This window comes from Hemiscyllium ocellatum, chromosome 17 (genome assembly GCF_020745735.1).
Source record: "Hemiscyllium ocellatum isolate sHemOce1 chromosome 17, sHemOce1.pat.X.cur, whole genome shotgun sequence".
Classification (NCBI taxonomy): Eukaryota; Metazoa; Chordata; class Chondrichthyes; order Orectolobiformes; family Hemiscylliidae; genus Hemiscyllium; species Hemiscyllium ocellatum.
In genome coordinates, this window is record NC_083417.1 from 84,372,710 (window position 1) to 84,386,044 (window position 13,335).

Genomic DNA, 13,335 nt, shown 5'->3' on the forward strand with positions numbered 1-13,335 from the left:
TTCGCCTCCTTCCTCCTTCTCTATTGTCCCCCTCGCACTCTCTCTCACCTCCCCTTTCTTGTTCTCTCTCGCCCCTCCCTCTCCCTCCCTCGCGCCCCTCCCTCCCTCCCTCACGCCTCTCCCTCCCTCCCTCGCGCCTCTCCCTCTCTCTCGCCCCCTCCCTCTCTCTCTCTCACCCCCTCCGTCTCTCTCGCCCTCCCCTCTCTCTCTCTCGCCCCCTCTCTCTCTCGCCCTCTCTCTCTCTCGCTCTCTCTCTCGCCCTCTCTCTCTCTCTCTCGCCCTCTCGCCCTCTCTCTCTCTCCCCCTCTCTCTCTTGCCCTCTCTCTCTCTCTCTCTTTCGCCTCCCCCTGCTTGCTCGCTCGCTCTCGCCCTCTCTCGACCCTCTCTCACCCCCTCTTTCTCTCTCGCCCCCTCTCGCTCTCTCTGTCGCTCTCTCTCTCTCTCGCACCCTCTTTCTCTCTCTCTGTCTCGCCCCCTCCCACACTCGCCCTTTCCCCCCCACACTCGCTCTCGCTACCCTCCCTCTCTCTCGCCCCCTCCCTCTGTCTCTCAACCCCCTCCCTGTCTCTTTCGCCCCCTTCCTCCCTCTATCTCGGCCCCTCCCTCCCTCGGTCTCTCGCCCCCCTCCCTCTCTCTCTGTCGCCTCCCCTCTCTCTCTCTCTCGAATCCTCTCTCTCTCTCTCTCTTTTGCCTCTTCCCTCCCTCACGCACTCTCGCTCTCTCTCTTTCGCCCCCTCCCTCTCTCTCTCACCCCCACTCTCTTTTGCCCCTCTCTCTCGTCCCCTAGCTCTCTCTCTTCACCCTCCCACTCTCTATCGCCCCCTCCCTCCGTCTCTCTCTCTCCTACCCCTCCTCCCTCTTTCTCCTGCCCCCTCTCACTCTCTCGCCCCCTCCCTATCTCCTTCGCCCCTCTCTCTCGCCCCCTACCTCTCTATCTCGCCCCTCCCTCTCTATCAGACACCCATCCCTCTCTCTATCTCGCACCCCTCTCCCTCCCTCTCGCCCCCTCCCTCCCTCTCAATCGTCCCCCTCGCACTCTCTCTCCCCTCCCCTTTCTCTTTCTCTCTCGCCATCCCTCTCTCTCTCGCACCCTCCCTCTCTCTCTCGCACCCTCCCTCTCTCTCTCGCCCTCTCTCTCTCGCCATCTCTATCTCACTCTCTCTCTCTCTCACACTCTCACACTCTGTGTGTCTCTCTCTCTCACTCTCTCTCGCCCCCTCCCTCTCTCTGTCTCTCGCCCCTGCCAACTCACCCTTGTCCTCCTCCCTCTCTCTCTCTCTCTCGACCCCTCCCTCTCTCTTTCTCGACCCCTCCCTCTCTCTCTCTCTCTCTCGCCCCTTCCCTCTACCTCTCACCCCCTCCCTCACTCTTTTGCCCCCTTCCTCTTTCTCTCGCCCGGCCCACTCCCTCTCTCTCTCATCCGCCGCCTCCCTCTTTCTCTCGCCCTCTCCCTCTCTCTCACCCTCTCACACACCCCTCTCTCATTCGTGCCTTTCCTCTCTCTCTCTCACTCTCCCCCCCTCTCTCTCTCTCACCTCCCTCTCTCGACCCTCCCTCTCTTTGCACCTCTATCTCTCTCTTCCCTCCCCTATCTCACTCCAACCACCCACCTTTCTCTTGCCCCCTCCTCCCTACCCCTGTCTCTCTGTCGCCCCCCTGATTCTTTCTCACTGCCATGTCTTTTTCTCTCTCTCTCTCGCCTCCCCTAACCCTCTCGCCCCCTTCTCTCTCTCATCGCGCCTCTCTCTTTCTCTCTTGCCTTCTCCCTCACCCCTCTCTCAGTCTCACTCTCTCTCTCTCTCTCGCCCCCCTCTCTCTCATTGTATCATCCCGTGTGTGTGTGTCTCTCTCGCTTTCTCCCTCACCCTATTGCTCTCTCTCTTTCTCTCTCCCCCTTCTCGCTCTCCACCTCCCGCGGTGTCTCTCTGCTCCCACCTCCCTCTCTTTTCCATTGACTGAATCTCTCTTCCTCCTGTCCTTCCTTCCCTCTCTCTCTCTGACATACTCTGTCTCCCTGGTCCTTCCCTCTCCGTCTGACCCAGAGACTGGGGATGTTTGAGGGTGAGGCTGCATATGGGAGGTGGGGAAAATGGGGTAGAGATGGAATTGTGGGAGGGAAACTGCGACGGCATGAGAGAGAGAGAGAGGGGGAGAGGGAAAGTGGAGGCAGGTGGAGAAACCGGGGTTGGCGTGTGTGTGTGAGAGAGAGAGGGGGATGAGGAGAGGGTTGAGAAAGAGTGTGTGTGCTGAAAGAGAGAGAGAGAGAGAGAATTCAGGAGGAAGAGTAGGGGAGAGGTAATGGGGAGGCCAGGTTGGAGTCGAGAGGGAGTTAACCCCAGCTCCTGAGCTCAGGGCGCGGTGCCCTCCCCTCCCCTTCCCTGAGGACCAGGACTTGGGGCTGAGTCTGTCTCTCTCCAGCTCAGCTTCTCCAACATAAAGACACACAACAACATCGGTCCCTCTGCTGCTCGGCACGCTTTCATCCACATTTTTATTGGTTACAAATGGCAGTGATGGATACAGTCAGTGGGATGGTGCCTTTTCTCACTGGCCCCTGAGTTGTGAGAAACATTGAAATATTTCCCTGTAACCCCTCTGTGGGATAAGGATGGACAAACCAGCGCTCCCCTCAGTCTGTTACCATAGCGACAGGCTGCACCATCGCTGAAACACTGAACTGAAATGAGAAAATCCCGGATGGTGTGATTAATGAGGGAATTTGATGGATGGATGGATTTGGGTGAAGGGATATTTCAGCACATTCTTCAGCTGCTGCCTGAACTTAGTCTGGGTCACGGCATAAATCGCGGTGTTTGTGCAGCAACTGAGGAGCTGCAGCATGAAGCCCAATTCCTGCACAAAGCGATGGAGATACAGAGGGGTATCCACAATCCGCCACATCCGTTTCCATATAGAATACAGCATTAACGTTGACCATAACAGGATGAAATTGGCCGAGATCACAAACAGTAAAATGATGGATTTTTTTCGGTTTCTCATTTCAGTGTCAGACTGAGCGTCCCCATTGGTGTGAGCGCGGAGTCTCCTGCGGGCTCTGCTGGTCACTAAAATGTGTCTGACGGTGAGAACATTGAGCAGCAGAATCAGGAGAAATGGGACCCCCGGGGTTAGAATGTGGTGGAGGGACTCGATTGTGACCCAGACACTGGAGAATAGAACAGCGGCTGTTACATCACAAAACCAGGGGGCGTTCCCCAGCCCATACCGAGCCGTGAGCATAAAATACCAGGAAATGTTCTTTAAACAGCTCAGCACAGTCACTGCTCCCAGAACCACAGCCGCCGTTTTCTCACTGCAATATTTACTTTTCAGCTTCTGGCAACAAATGGCCACAAACCGATCAAAGGTGAAAGTGACGGTGAACCAGACAGAGCAGTCAGTGGCTGCATAAAGCAGGACGGCGTGGAAATTACACACGGGGACGGAGTACCTCAGGAAATAAAACTGTTCCCAATAAACAATGGGAATGTGTCTCAGGATCAGGTCGAGGATAATGACCAGGAGATCCGCCGCTGCCATGGCCCCCAGGTAACGTCTGACACATGGAGACAATCCACAATCTTTATAAAGCAGGACGTAGATGGTCAGTACGTTAACTGTGAGGAAGGAAAACAAACCCATTATCCATCAGCCTGGAGACAAAGGGACCCGTTTGATCGGGGACCCAGTGAGATTTTCAAATGTGTCCCTGTATTCAGGGATGTATTAAAATAATTGGAGCTGGAATAACAAATGGGAAGGTCGGAATTACTGACAAAAATGTGACATAAACCACAAGAAACCCTCCCTCCCCAAACACACAGAGACACATCCATAAGGACAGATGGTTTCTAGAACATTCCCACATACTCGATCACTCGAGAGCAGACACAGGTCACTCCTTCCCAGTTCCTAATACGGAGGGTGGGAACGTTGCTGTCCTGAAGGATTCTCTCCCAGTTTACTGAAGACAAACGGAGTTTGGGATTCCTGTATTTTGGTCTAAGTTGTGGTCGATCCTGTGTCGTGGAGAAATGTAAGCGCAGGGAAAACGTATTCCCCCCTTTAACTGCCTGAGGGGCCTTCGGAACAGTGTCTCCTTCTCCCTGGAACGGGATCTCTTCCCTCGGGATCTTATCGTTTGTTCAATTCACTGACGTCCGGCCGTTCACAAACAAACAACGTCAGGGACAGAACGTTCCGGGGAATGTCAGTTATAGAATGTCAGGGACAGAACGTTCCGGGGAATGTCAGCTATAGAATGTCAGGGACAGAACGTTCCGGGGAATGTCAGTTATAGAATGTCAGGGACAGAACGTTCCGGGGAGTGTCAGTTATAGAATGTCAGGGACAGAACGTTCCGGGGAATGTCAGTTATAGAATGTCAGGGACAGAACGTTCGGGGGAGTGTCAGTTATAGAATGTCAGGGACAGAACGTTCCGGGGAATGTCAGTTATAGAATGTCAGGGACAGAACATTCCGGGGAATGTCAGTTATAGAATGTCAGGGACAGAACGTTCTGGGGAATGTCAGTTATAGAATGTCAGACACGGAAACTTCCGGGAAACTCCGTGACCTGTCCATCACATTTCCCCCCGACCCACCCCACCACCATGATGTACTGTGCACAGGCTACATATCCATCCAGCACGGGGAGCTGCACTGACCACATCATTGCATTATCTATAAACGTCAACCAGACAGTCTGACCAGCACAGAGACCTGTGCAGTGATCACCCGTGAATTCATCTGTAATCCAGGAGCAGTTACCCCCCCAGCATGTAGGACTGTGTACCCCACCTCAGTGCATTGATCTGTAACCCAGGAGCAGTTACCCTCCCAGCATGTAGGGCTGTGTACACCACCCCAGTGCATTGATCTGTAACCCAGGAGCAGTTACCCTCCCAGCATGTAGGACTGTGTACACCACCCCAGTGCATTGATCTGTAACCCAGGAGCAGTTACCCTCCCAACATGTAGGACTGTGTACCCCACCTCAGTGCATTGATCTGTAACCCAGGAACAGTTACCCTCCCACCATGCAGGACTGTGTACACCACCCCCGTGCATTACCCAGTAACACTGTGTTAAATCCCTGCCCAATGTGGGGAAACTTGCAGCCCATGCTGGAAGTGACAGGATGTGCATCTCCCACCCATTTCCAGCTCCATATCTCCATTGTGCCATGACAAGGGGGTGCTGTGGGTGTGAACATCACTGTCTGAGAGAGATGGCAGGGGTATCAGTTTAAATATCACCACATGGGAGGGGTTTGGGGTATAGACAGAGAGGGGGAGACTGAGAGACAGTGTCATGGAAGGATGTGTTCCCAGGTGTCAGAATGCTGAAATGTAGACACTTCGATAGCATCCGGTAACATGAGCCAGTCTTCCCAGGAAAGATGGGAAAAGGGATATTGGTGAGAGGTCAGATGAAACAACCGCTGCTGTGTGGTTTTGAAATTACCTTTATGTAATTTTAATAAGTGTCTTATTGAAACAGTATATTGCTGTAGAGTTGGAGTAGGGTAATAAGCAGTGAGGAGAAAGAGGGTCCCAGAGTTGTGAATAGTTGATGTAAAATGGTCACTTTGAGAGTTAAAAAAATACATTGATATTTTTTGTTTAAACACTGGAATTTGGGAGTTCTCTATCACTCATATTTCAACAGTTTATAAGCTAAATTGAGCATTTCTTTATGTTTAGTTTAAGTTACCAGATGAGATCTATGCCGTGTGCTAACAATTGCTGTGTGTGTATCTGTGTGGGGCAGGTCTGGCTGTCTCTGTGGTGCTGAAAGTGATGCTATGCCTCCCTCTGCTGACCTCCACACGCCACTGCACAGGCATTGGCAGAGGGTGAAAACAAACAGGGATTCATTCAGAGAGCGGGAGGGGGAGGGGGTGGGGGAGGGGGAGGGGGAGGGGGAGAGTGAGGGCAGCTGCTCACAGCACAATCCAAACTGATGTCTTATCTATGTACTGATCTAAATTTCCTTTAAACATTGTAACTGTCCCTATTTTCACCAGTTCCTCTGGAAGTTTATTCCACACACAAGCCAGCTTCTGTCTAAAATAATTAACTCTCCTGACTTTTGTAAATCTTTTTCCTCACGCCTCAAAATATCCCTCAGTTTTGAATCCCCAACTCTAGGGAAAAGACATCAGCCCTTCAGCTTATCTGTACCCCTCATCATTTTACAAACCTCTGTAAAGTTACCCCTCCATCTGATACTCTCCAGTGAAAAATGTCCCAGCCTATTCAGCCTCTCCTTATAGCTCAATCCCTCCATTTCCAGCAACATCCAGGTTAAACTCTTCTGAATCCTCTCCAGCTTAATAACATCAAGGTCAATAATATCAAAGAGAATAGTCAAGGTATTTGCGAAGGGTACGGGGGAGACCAAAACTAAAGGACATAGGCTTAAGGTGAGAGGGTAACATTTAAAAGTGACCTAAGGGCAGCTGTTTCACCCAGAGGGTGGTGTGCCCTTGGAATGAGCGGGCAGGATGCCCAGACTGGACACAGTATTCCAGAAGAGGTCTCACCAATGTCCTGTACAACCACAACGTGACATCCCAAGTCCGATACTCAAAGGTCTGACCTATGAAGACAAGTGTGTTAAACACCTTCTTAGCCACTTTCTATATCAGATGCAAATTTTAAAGAATTAAACCTGACGGCCTAGGTTTCTGTACTACAACACCACCAAAAGACCCTACTTTTAATTATATAGGTCCTGTTCTTGTTTGATTTACCAAATCCAATGCCTGGCATCAATCCAGACTATCCTCCATCTGCCACCCCTCAGCCCAGTGTGCGATATGACTGTCACCTCCCCCTCCCCCTTCAATTTTAAAATGCCCACCCCTCTCCAGGAGGCCTGCACACTCCGGCCTTGATTTTCACAAAGACCCTGAGCTTGGGTTGCCTTGTGTGGTTAGAGGGAGGAGGGCCACATTGCAGACACAGTCAGTGGGGAGGAGAGGCTGGACAGTAATCAGCGACTTGGTGTCATTTCATGGTTTTAGGCAGACACACGTTAGAGGTGGGTAAGATTGATCGGTGTTTTGGGGTCAGAAATTAAGCTCTTCCTTCGCCTCTGGTGTTCAGTAATAAATGTCTATTTGAGACCCTTCATTGGGCAGAGTGTTTCTGCGGGATTTCTTTCCCTAATATTGCAGACTACAGATAATAGCGATTAAAGATGTTCATAGTTAATTTCAATATTCAGCAAGTACACTCAATATCCTACAGTTGAGACAAGTGTCTTGCATTTGTTTAATAATACGAAGTGTTTTTTGTAATTCAGTAATAGTAACCTGATTATAATCAATCCACACTGAGCTGGAAGAGGGCACTAAAATATGACCCAAAATCTGGGTATGGTAGTATAGTGGGCAGTGTCCGTGTCTCTGAGCCATAGCTCTGGATTTGATTCCAATTCCTGAACTTGTGTGGTAGTGTTCCTAGCTCTGGATGAGAAGGCCTGGATTGAAGTCCTGCCTGTTGCAGAGGTATGTCTCAGCATGTCATAACAGGCTGATGGACAAACACACAGGGGAATAATGTTACAGCTTTATGGGTATTGCCGAGTGGTGCTCGTGTCCCTACCTCCGAGCACAAAGGTCTAGGTGTACATCCCACAGAAGTGTCTCCTAATATATCTGAACAAACTGATTAAACTGGTTTAGAATTGTGACTTGATGGAGAAAGAACAGGTGTCAGTGCTGCATTTCAGAATTTAGGCCCAGGATGAGTGAAAGTACAGCCATTTGTGTTGATTGAAGTCACATTTCGCAGCAGGAAAGGTTCATAAAATCAGAACAGTCATGGATAGGTTGAGTAGTCAGGGTTTTTCCCCAGGTTAGGGGCGTCCAAAACTCGACGGCATTGGTGGAAAGTGAGAGGGGAAAGGTTTTGAAGAGGCCTAAGGGACACCTTTTTACACAGAGGGTGGTGTGCGTATGGAATGAGCTGCCAGAGGAAGTGGTGGAGGCTGGTACAACTACATCATGTAAAAGGCATCTGGATGCTGACAGACCTGCCGAGATGTTCCAGCAATTTCTGTATTTGTTAAAACATTCATTTTAACACAGGTATCTGTGTTAGCTGTTTGGATACAGAATTGGCTGTCCAGCAGAAGACAGCGAGTGGTAGTGGAAGGAAAATATTCTGCCTGGAAGTCACGGTGAGCAGTGTTCCACAGGGCTCTGTCCTTGTGCCTCTACTCTTTGTAATTTTTATTAATGACTTGGATGAGGGCATTGAAGGATGGGTCAGCAAGTTTGCAGATGTCACGAAGGTTGGAGGTGTCGTTGACAGGATAGAGGGCTGTTGTAGGCTGCAACGGGACATTGACAGGATGCAGAGATGGGCTGAGAGGTGGCAGATGGAGTTCAACCTGGATAAATGCGAGGTAATGCATTTTGGAAGGTCGAATTTGAAAGCTGAGTACAGGATTAAGGATAGGATTCTTGGCAGTGTGAAGGAACAGAGAGATATTTGTGTGCAGGTACATAGATCTCTTAAAATGACCACCCAAGTGGACAGGGTTGTTCAGAAAGCATTTAGTGTTTTGGCTTTCATGAACAGGGGATTGAGTTTAAGAGTCGTGAGATCTTGTTGCAGCTCTATAAAACTTTGGTTCGAATGCACTTGGAATACTGCGTCCAGTTCTGGTCGCCCTATTATAGGAAAGATGCGGATGCTTTGGAGAGGGTTCAGAGGAGGTTTACCAGGATGCTGCCTGGACTGGAGGGCTTATCTTATGATGAGAGGTTGACTGAGTTCGGACTTTTTTTCATTGGAGAAAGGGAGGAGGAGAGGGGGCCTAATTGTGGTATACAAGATTATGAGAGGCATAGATAGAGTTGATAGCCAGAGACTATTTCCCAGGGCAGAAATGGCTAACACGAGGGGTCATAATTGTAAGCTGGTTGGAGGAACGTATAGAGGGGATTTCAGAGGTGGGTTCTTTACCCAGAGAGTTGTGAGAGCATGGAATGCGTTGCCTGCAGCAGTTGTGGAAGCAGGGTCATTGGGGACATTTAAGAGACTGCTGGATATACATATGATCACAGACATTTAAGGGTGTATACATGATGACCAATGGTCGGCACAACATGGTGGGCTGAAGGGCCTGTCCTGTGCTGGACTGTTCTATGTTCTACGTATTCTGAATACGTTAAACATTTTATTTTTTAATGACGCAGGGACATATAAACATATCTTCAAATTGACCGAGACCATTTTCTGCTCAGGATGTGGCTCTGTGTATGACAGCAGCAATGATGAACCGACATGGAACAGGGAATGTGATGGAGACATAGTTTGGACAATGTACAAGGAGACCTCACATGGTCCGGTTTGGGAGAGAATGACATTATTGTGTGATTCAGCTCAGAGAGGGAGAAAATGTCATCTGCCCGAGACGAAACGGACTATTGCAGTCTCTCTCCTTCATTATTCCTCATCACAATAACGTGCGCGAGCTAAAACAAAACTCGACTGTTATTGTTACCATTCTTATTTTTATAGAATCCCTGCAGTGTGGAAACAAGCTCTTCCACCCAACAAGTCCATACTAACCCTCCAATGAGTAACCTTCCCATGCCCTTACAGTTACCACTGACTAGTGCACCTAACGTAGAAATCGCTGAACACTATGGACTATTTGACCAATCCACTTGAATTATACAGCTTTGGGCTGTGGGAGGAAACAGGAGCACCCATCAGAAGCTCACGCAGACAAGGGGAGAAGATGCAAACTCCACGCAGATAGTCGCCCGAGGCTGGAATTGAACTCATGTCCCTGCTGCTGTGAGGCAACAGTGCGAACTACTGAGCCACTGTGCTAACTTGGAACCTACTGACTGCCTAATGCAAAGGAAATTCAGCCAAATCCAACTGTCCCAGGATAAAGTCCCATTGCTAGCAGCTGGGTGAGTACAATATCTTCAGAAGCAGAATAACATTTTGGACAATCTCTCAATTTTTCCTTTTGTCATGAGTTCCAATAATATCTGGACAAGGTTCTTTCAACGTGAAATTGCAGACATTTTGTTTAGAGTGTGTGTGTGTGTGGTTTTTAGAATGGGAAATATCGAGTCTTTATTTGCAATATCCAGTTTGTCATTCAGCATTCCACCATAGTTGGAGTAACATTGCTCTGGATCATAAACGTGCTATTTGAGCAGATTAAAGAAACTAGCCTGACTTGCTCCTAAATTGACCCTGACCCAGTCTGAGACCGATATCATCGGCTATATCACCGACCTGGTTACATTTAACATTTGTTGTGAGCAGTGGAGGGGTGGGACTAGAAAAGGAGACAGTGACCCAAAAAGCCGGGGAACTATAGACCGGTGAGCCTGATGTCGGTGGTGGGTAAGTTGTTGGAGGGGATTCTGAGGGATAGCATTTACATACATTTGGGAAGGTAAGGGCTGATCGGGGTAGACAACGTGGCTTTCTGCATGGGAAATCATGTCTCATTAATTTGATTGCGTTTTATGAAGAGGTGACAAAGAAGATTGATGAAGGCAGTTTGGTAGACATTGTCTATATGGACCTCAGCAAGGTGTTCATAACATTCCGATTGGTAGGCAGATTAGTAAGGTTTGGTCACATGGGGATACAGAAGAAGCTCATCACAATTGGCTTGAAGGAAGAGGGGTATTTTTCAGACTGGAGGCTTGTGAGCAGCAGTGTGCTGTAAGAATCAATACTGAGTTCACAAAACATTTCTTCATTTATGTAAAGGATTTAGATGTGAATATCGGGGCCAGAGTTAGTAAGGTTACAGATTACATCAGAAAGGTGGTGTAGTAGATTATCTCAGAGTACAACGAGACCACAAATAGATGGGACAAAGGGTCAAGGAGTGACAGATAAAGTTTAATTTAGATAAATACGAGGTTATGCATTTTGGGAAGGTAAATCAGGGCAGAAATGATACACTTAATGGTAAGGGCCTGGTGAGTGTTGTGAAACAAACGGACATAGGGCTGCAGGTACATTGTTCCTTGAAAGTGAAGTTGAATGCAGACAGAATACATTTTACACATTTGCCTGAATCAGTCAGAGCATTGAGTATAGGAGTTGTGGTGGCATGTCGTATCTGTTCAGGATGTTGGTGAGGCCACTTTAAGAATACTGCGTACAACTCGGTTTTCTGCAGAAAGGATTTACACGGATGTCCCAGGACTGGAGGTTTGAGCTTTAGGGAGGGGTTGATTAGTTTGAGGTGTTTCCCCCTGGAGTGTTATTCTGAACAGCCATGTTCTGCTCCCCAGGATCCCAGAACAGAGAGCATAGGTTGGAGGGGAGACGACGAATAATTTGGAAGGGACCTGAAGATAAATGTTTCACACAGAGAGTGGTGTGTGTACAGAAAGTACTGTCAGAGTAAGTGGTGAAGGCGGTTACAATCGCACCTTTAAAAGGTATCTGAAAGACGAGGGATATTGGCCAAATGCTGGCAAATGAGACTAAATCAGATTTGATATCTGATCGGAGTGAACAGATTGGACTATCGGGTCTGTTTCCGTTCTGAATGACCCTGATTCTATAAAAGGGATGACGAAAAATTCTGAAAGTACCGTTCAAATCCGAATCCTCTTCACTGGAAGTTTATCATGCCTCTATGTTCACATTGATTGACAGTTGCGTTAGTGAAATATTTGACAGGGAACTGAGTCATGGATAATGGGACGCAGACAGGAAAGTGGGGCTGAGACCTCAACCTGATCAGCCACAATCTTAGTGCCTGGTGGAGACGGCTCAAAGTGTCGAATGACTCACTCCTGTCCCTCAATCCCGTGTTCCTGTGTTCCATTCAGCCCATTAAACCTGTTAGGCAGGAGCATTTAGCGGCTACTTACTTCTATAACCTGGTGCACAGAAACAGAGGAGATCATTCGGCCCTTCAAGACTGTCCCACACACTTTGATGTGATTTGAGAAATGTAATTGTAAAACCCATGATAGGTATGAAAGAAGCCCCTCATCTCTCTTTACTAAGCTTCCCCTCTCTGAAACTTGTACTCCATTTGTTGGTCATGTTGTAGACCCAAATTCACGATGAATACAACCCCCATACCTCACCCAGCGATGGCTCACAAAATCCTCTTTTCTCCCTGATGGCAACATTCAATAACAGAACATCCATGAAAATAACACCCACTAACTTTCCAATAACAGAATGTGAGAACATCAGACACAGGGGCAGGTCATTCACTCCTCAAACCTGCCTTGCCCTTCACTAAGATCATGACTGATCTGCTCTTGGTCTCAAATCCTCTTTCAAACCCAATTCTTCATCGCCCTCAACTCTCTGACAGGTCAATCTCCATCTCCCTCCTCCTCAAATGCTTTCAGTCATCTGGCTCCCCGAACACTCTTGAGAAGAGAAATCCTGACATTCAATGCCACCTGTTTGAAGAAACCCTTGCTGCTCCTATACCATGGCTTATTGATATGAACAAAAGGGGTTGACACAAGGGGTCAGGTAAAAATGACTGGCCCTGATATCAAGGCTTCTGTTGACTTCTGTTGACATCAAGGAGCTTAACAAATCTGAACTTAATGGGAATCAGAGAAAACTCTCCAATGTTTGGAATCAAACATGGCACAAAGGAAGGTGTTCATCATCTCAGTCCTGGGTCACCTCTGTGGGAGATCCTCAGGGTAGCTTCCTCTTCACAAACAGCTTCAGTTGCTTCATCAATGTCTCCCCGCCCCCACCCTCCCCACCATAAGATCCGAGGTGGGGATGGTCACTGAGGATTCCACAATGTTCAGAATAATTTGATGCCCCCGTCAGCTCCTGAACTGGACTGTGTCCATGTGCAGCAAGACATGGACTACATTGAGGCTTGTGCTTTTAAGGAGTCAGTAACATTCATATAAAGGACTGTCTGACACTACACATTGCCACAGTAAAATAAGAGATCATTCCACACCTCACACTGGTTTCACAGGAATATGAGGAAGTCGTTCAGCCCATTGACACTATTGGAGAAGAACAGGGACAGCCCATTCAGTGCCTCTAACATATTACTCAGGAAGAGAAGGATTCTAGTGTGATGGGCCACACCAGAGCCCCTCGACAATATTTGAAGGTGGTAGCCGAGACTCTAATGTTTTCTTATTTTAAAGAAAATGGAAAGTGTCTGTTCCAGATGCAATGTGACTGGTCAAACAATTCTGTTTGAAGCATAACACCATTTACTTAAACACAATAGATTTTAAAAAAAACATAAAAAGAGGAATTTAGAATAACATAATTATATTGAACAAGTTAACAGAATAATAGATCTAGGAACTAATACTA